Source organism: Lotus japonicus, chromosome 2 (assembly GCF_012489685.1).
Source record: "Lotus japonicus ecotype B-129 chromosome 2, LjGifu_v1.2".
Taxonomy (NCBI): Eukaryota; Viridiplantae; Streptophyta; class Magnoliopsida; order Fabales; family Fabaceae; genus Lotus; species Lotus japonicus.
In genome coordinates, this window is record NC_080042.1 from 25,532,606 (window position 1) to 25,539,101 (window position 6,496).

The window sequence follows — 6,496 nt, forward strand, 5'->3', positions numbered from 1 at the left end:
TCCACTCGACAACCTCTAAGTCTTCTTGTCGCCCTGATGAGGGCCGTCAGTGATCGCCTCGGTCATGACGTCTCAAGCGTCCTGCCTTAACCAACTTCTCCATGCTCTTTCCCAAGGCGTGGCAATCATTGGTGTCATGGCCTACTGCACAGTGATATTCGCACTTCGTCACATCAAGGTCTCTCGGCGGGCGCTTGGGAAACCCTGGTTCACCAATCATATGCCCAGCCTTTAGCTCCGGAAAAATGTCTGCCCGGCTGGCGTTGAGCACCACATCTGCCTTGTCCCGCCAGCTAGTCCCCTGACGTTCCCAGCGGCGACGTCGTTCCACGTTTTCTCGCCACCATGGTGGCGCTAGTTGTTCCTTGGTCGGTTTTACCGTCAATTTTTTTTTCTCGCCACCACGCCTTTGCTTCTCAGGTTGTTAACCTGGAGCTCCCATCTCTTCTCTCGCGCGGTTATGCTTGAATGTATCATCCTCTTCATCCAAAATGTACACACTTGCCCGGGAGCGGACCTCGGTCATGGAACGAGCCGGTTTCCTGCTTAGCTTGGTGTTTAATGGTCATGGCAACAGTCCATTCTTGAACGCTCGCGGGGAAGCGCGTGGCTCAGATTCCTCTACTTTTACAGAAGCTGCGCTGAAACGCGCCACATACTGCTTCAAAGTTTCTCCCTCTGCCTGGCAAACATTATACAGATCATCAATCGTAACTTAATCAAGAACTTTGATGAAACATCGCGAAAATTGGTGATGGAGCCCCGTGACAGGGTCGTTAACCATGCCATCGTCGTTCGTTTGAACGTTGAAGGAAACATCCTGCACTTGACCGCATCCGATGCCGCACTGATCATCATTTTTGTATTGAAATAGAGAAGGTGATCTTTGTAAGACCCAAGATTTTAGAATTAAATAAATAATTAATTTCCAACTCACGCATAGGATTATGTGTAAGCGTGAGAGGAACTTGACTCGTGTTTAATGTTTGGATTAGCGTTATGAAGAAGAAAGTTCAGGAAATGGTTAAGAATAGTTATATAGTCGCTATAGGTTATAGCACGAGTTTCATTCACTTCCGCCTTAGGGCGAAAACGTTAGTAAATGACTAATTTGCTCTTAAAGCACTGTAGAAACGATATTCAAAAGTATTCAGAGGAATATAAGAACTTCTCTTATTCCTTTCCACGACGAGTGTTTCGACAAGGAACCCTAGACTGTACGAACTGTAACACCCCGACTTTCGGGAGTCACAATTAGTAACCTATTAAATAAAATGGAGTTATTTTCCAACAAGGATTTAATAAAAGCGGGTATATTTTATTCCGTTTGCTTTCTTTCCAAAACCTGATATGTATACTCTTACCCAAACCCTTACATCCGGCCTTGACAAGGCAAGCACCCGTGAGTGACGACGGATGTTCAAGACGTATAAAATATACAGTGAATTAATGTCTTAACTGACAACAAAGTTCAAAATGCGATAACACCCTAAGTCCAATATACTTCCTACAATCCCCTCACTGGAGATTCGCAGAAGAGTAATGCATCGGAACCTACCCAAGACCAAAGTAAGTAATACAATCATCCCTACGAGCTTCAACCAATGACGGTAAGCTTCTCTACCCAAGACTCTAGCCTTACATCTAACTATTACTTCCACAAGTCTTCGGTTGGTTCACTCACTCCAAGGAAGTCTCATCGTCAATCAGTCGAATCACCTTCTTGCAGCAATCAGCAGCTCCTCAGAGACACACCTGTTAGGGCCTGGCAGTTTGCCGACCGCCCAAACACAAACAAAGCAAACAAGGCAGAAAGGGTCAACTTCCTAGAGTAATGTAATATAAGTCCTAGCTTGATTTAGCATAGTTAAGTAGCGTGTGAATAATAATTAGACACAACATAAGTCAATCTCTATCCTTTGAACGTCAAGTCATCAATCCATCACTCGCCGTCTACGCATAGATGGATCTTCATTTCCTTGCCAGGGCAGCATCACGTCTCACCAATGGAAACGCACGACTCAGCGGTCAATCATCTAGCACGATGAGCTCTATACTCTCTAATCAACAAATAGATAACAGGATCAAGGACTAGCCCCTTAATCGATCCAAGTAATAGGAGTTAAGGTCTAACCTCTTAAGCAAATAACAAATAGTATGACTAAGGTCAATCCTCTAAATCAACTAACACATAATAGGATTAAGGTCCAGCCACTTGAATTCAAGGACAAATAATATGATTAAGGTCCAACCACTTTAATCAAATAGCAAAAATAGGATTAAGGTCCAGCCACTTTAATCCACAAGCAATTAATAGGATTAAGGTCTATCCTCTTTAATCCATAAGCAAATAATAGGATTAAGGTCCATCATCTTTAATCCATAAGCAAATAATAGGATTAAGGTCCATCCTCTTTAATCCAATAACGAATAATATGATTAAGGTCATACCCCTTAATCAAGAGTAATTAATAGGATTAAGGTCCAGCCACTTTAATCCAGGGGTAAACAATACGATTAAGGTCCATCCTCTCTAATCGATGGATAAATAATATGATTAAGGACAAACCTCTTAATCAAAGAATAATTAATAGGATTAAGGACAAGCCCCTTAATCAAGTCATGCAGGTATGCAAGAGCTAGCAAACCACGATTCGTCCTCACCCGGATACGTGTCTAGCTATGGTTCATGTCACTATCGTTTTTCCCTAAGGTAAACGTCGGTCATTTGACCAATCACTTCACACAAGGAGTAGCACTTGCACTTAATGGCGGTTCCTCTTCATGATGTTCACAACTCAAATCATTATCTTTCCTCGAACCTCGAATCTTTGACCATTCCCATTTTCGAACTCATTTCATATCCTCAAAATGGGTTATCTTTATTATTCAAAGTGTTCTATTTTGAGTTAATTCATTATGGAATTTATTCTCAAATCAAGTCTTATGCATTCATTTGTTTCAAAATCTAACAAGTCAAAACATCAATATCATCCCCAAGTTCTCTTTCCTGAGAAAGCCTCGATCCATCACGTCAGCAGTAGCTCAGACCTTCCGTCGGATCCTACTTGCTAATTCTTATAACACTCCGCATTTACAATCGATATAATCTCAGTAAATGTTTATGTTGTTTTGGCATAACTTCATGTTTATGCACATACCTAATTCAAGAAATAGCAAATGTCTATCCATTAAAAGAAATAAGACTGAAATCTCAGTAAACGGCCGAAGCCTCAGCAGTCAACAGAAGCATAAGGCTCACATATCAATATCATTTAACAATTGCCGATTCTTCGACACCTAAGCATATAGCTAATAGCTAGGAGAGTTGCCCTTACCTTAGCCAATATTTCTTTCTCCTTCGCCTTTCCTCAAACGTTCAAATTTCCTCCAGTCCCAAGCTTGCACGTCTCAAACCTTAAACAAAAGTACGATTACTTAATCACTAAGTAACAACTCGACTTAAAACGACTACCAAAACCGGAAAAGCTTTCTAAGCTTTAGGAATGCAACACTTAGGCACGAATAAGAGGATTACCCCGAATGAGTGAAATTGACCAAAACTCAAGTTTCAAGTAAGCAAGTAGCAAGTACGCAATTAGTGTTCTAACTTAAATTAAAAAGCATGAAACTTGTCAACAACCATAATTGATTATCCTAATCATGCTCCTAGTGCATTTGGACATTTTCTCTACCCATTTTCTACTTTAAACTCACGGCCTCAAGCCCCCTTTTTAGCATACAATTTCATATTCATTTTTACGCATGCCATCACCGAAACATGGTAACAACAACAATAAGTAGCAACAGCAAAACAGCGACAACAGTTACAGCAAAACAGCAACAATAACAGTAATTACAGTAGGTCAGCAACAGCAATTACAACAAAAACAGAAACAGTGACAGCAACAATAAAAACAGAACAGCAGCAGCAATTACAGCAAAAACAGAAACAATGACAGCAACAACAAAATCAGAACAGCAGCAGCAGCACTTGAAACAGAACAGAAACAGCATCAATTAAAACAGCAAAGTCCCGTTTCCTTTCTCATTAATATAAAATTCATGCAACTTGATCATGCTTCAAACCTGAACAGGTCTCTATAATTTTTCCCAAAGCTTCAGCTCATTTTTAAATCACCATGCTTATAGTTGAATCTAAATTTCTCACCATGCATTCATGTATGCCATAAAATGCACTTACTTAAGAAACAAGTAGCACTAAGCATGTTTGAAATAACACAAAACATATTCCACATTTCCATTGCTTCTCACATAAGACATGATACTTAATTACTTAAAGGAAAAGTAACATTTAGCATGCTCAACCATTCATCCACAAAACTCTACCCAAAATTTCCCCCGAAATCACCCTAAACATCATGCATCATTACTAGAGTTTCAAGAAAAGGTTTTTCTCCCCCAATACACATGCTAGCTCTCGGCCAAAAATGGATAATCCAAGATTGATGTTTTCTTTTAATACAAGCTAATTCCTAGGCATCATGCATCATTATTAAGGCATAAGAATTGATTACCGCATGCTTATACTCTCCCCAAGGCGCTAGAATAAAAAGCCCCAATTTGGAACCCTAAAATTTCAATGTTATGATTTTTCTGAAATTGGTTTTACATAGCTCAAATTAAAGCATATATAAACAACTAATGCAAAGACCCTAAGCATGAATATGACTCTAACATAATCAAAGTCCAATTTTTTTGTAAAATTTCAACTTTTCCACACAACATTTATATTAATAGAAACCTACTCCTAGTTTATAAATATACATTTTGATAGCCACTCCAATTTTGATACAAGTATTCAACAGATCAATAGAAAAGCAATCCGCAACATGAAAAACCCACATCATCAATTTATTTGTCTAACTACATGTATCCACTTAGCCTAAGACGAATGAATTAGGTCCATAAGCCATCAAGAAAACCAAAAGGCAAGCCTTATCACATCTCCATGATACAACATAAACAGGGGAAAAACAATTGAATACCAGAAATATAAATGTAATGAAGGTGAAATGAGGGACTAGGGAGTTCATACATGGTGATCTTGGTGAAGAAGAAATTGGAGCATGGCATGGTGTTGGTGGTGCTATGGCTAGCGGTGGTGATTCTTTGCTGGCCATATAAGGAGAAAACCATGGTGATGGTGATGGTGTGATCAGCGGCTGCAAGAGGGAGAGGAAAGCATGATGATGTTGGTGATTTGTGGTGCTGCAACGTGAAGAGATCAAGGTTGTATGGGTGCTGTCATCATGAAGAAGAAGAATGAGGCTGGTTCTCGCATTGATGGAGACACAAGGTGGTGGCGGTTGCTCTCGGTGGAAGGAAAGGTGGCCCTGGCTGTTCGAAATAGAGGAAACAGAGGAAGGCACACGAAGGTGTTGCTTCTTGGCAGCAAGGGAGGCTCGTGGTGCTGTTTAGTTAATGGAGAAAAAGGAGAAGAAACGGTGATGATGTTAGTGTTTCATGAAGAAAAGAAGAAGGAAATGGTGCAGCTATGGGAGGGAAGGAAGAAAGGAAGGTTTGCTGGGGAGAAAAGAAAATGAAGAAGATGGGAGTGAAGAGAAGAGTTGTCGAGGGTCGGGATAAGGATTGGTGGATTAGATATTTCCCTTAGATATTTTGTAAAGATATTTTGAGAAGATATTTTGTAATGCGGTACGGATTGGTTTAGACACTGACGAATTTAACTCATAGAGTTAAGAGAAAAATATAAATGTGATATATTATTATCTTAAAAATTATGAGGAACTTTATGAAATAATAAGATATAAATTAGGATCACTTTGAACAAATTAAAATGATCCATGAACCAAGAAATGAATCAAAACTGAACTAAAGAATAATTGTGAGACAATTAGAATAAATATGATGTTATCATATTATACAACTAAGCTAAGTATCCCTTTATAAAAGGTCGATACTTGCTTCGGAATTTCATTTAAGTGAGAAAATTGCTTGAACACGATCTGCTTCAAAATATGCCGCAGAACTACTTTTTGCAAATGACGTCGAATGAAGAAACTTCCTTCTGGAAAGAGATCCCAAACATCAAAAGAAATGAGGTTACCCGGATGGAAACTTCGTTAGAAGCTCCGAATAGAAAAACTATTTGTTCAGGCTCCTCTCACGCTTACACAACATCTTAGGCGTGAGTCGGAAATTAATTAATTATTCTAATTCAAAAATGTGGGTCTTACATGAACGATCGATTTCGATTCTCAGAAGTTTGCCGAAACCGAGTTCCTGTTAGCTCAAGAACCTTAAAGTAAACTGTTGATGAAGACTTTTTCTATTCGGAGCTTCAAACGAAGATTCCACACGCATACACCCATTTCTTTCGATGTTTCTAATCTTTCTTCAGAAAGAAGTTTTCTCATCCGACATCAACTGCAAAAAGTAGTTTTTCGGGTAAAATGGATTTACACCGACTTTGGATCGTTTGCTTTAATTCTGAGAAACCTGTTTTGAGTTC

At 39.3% G+C, this 6,496-nt stretch overlaps 1 long non-coding RNA gene across 1 annotated transcript; it reads right to left on the bottom strand.

The window, feature by feature from the left end:
• Positions 1 to 1,593: 1,593 nt before the first annotated feature.
• On the bottom strand, positions 1,594 to 5,674 carry LOC130737832 (uncharacterized). The gene is made up of 3 exons (XR_009018972.1): positions 5,060 to 5,674; positions 3,339 to 3,417; positions 1,594 to 1,765 (listed from the first exon to the last, which is right to left on the bottom strand). It is a non-coding gene; the product is annotated as an uncharacterized LOC130737832 (long non-coding RNA).
• Between the last annotated feature and the right edge of the window lie 822 nt (positions 5,675 to 6,496).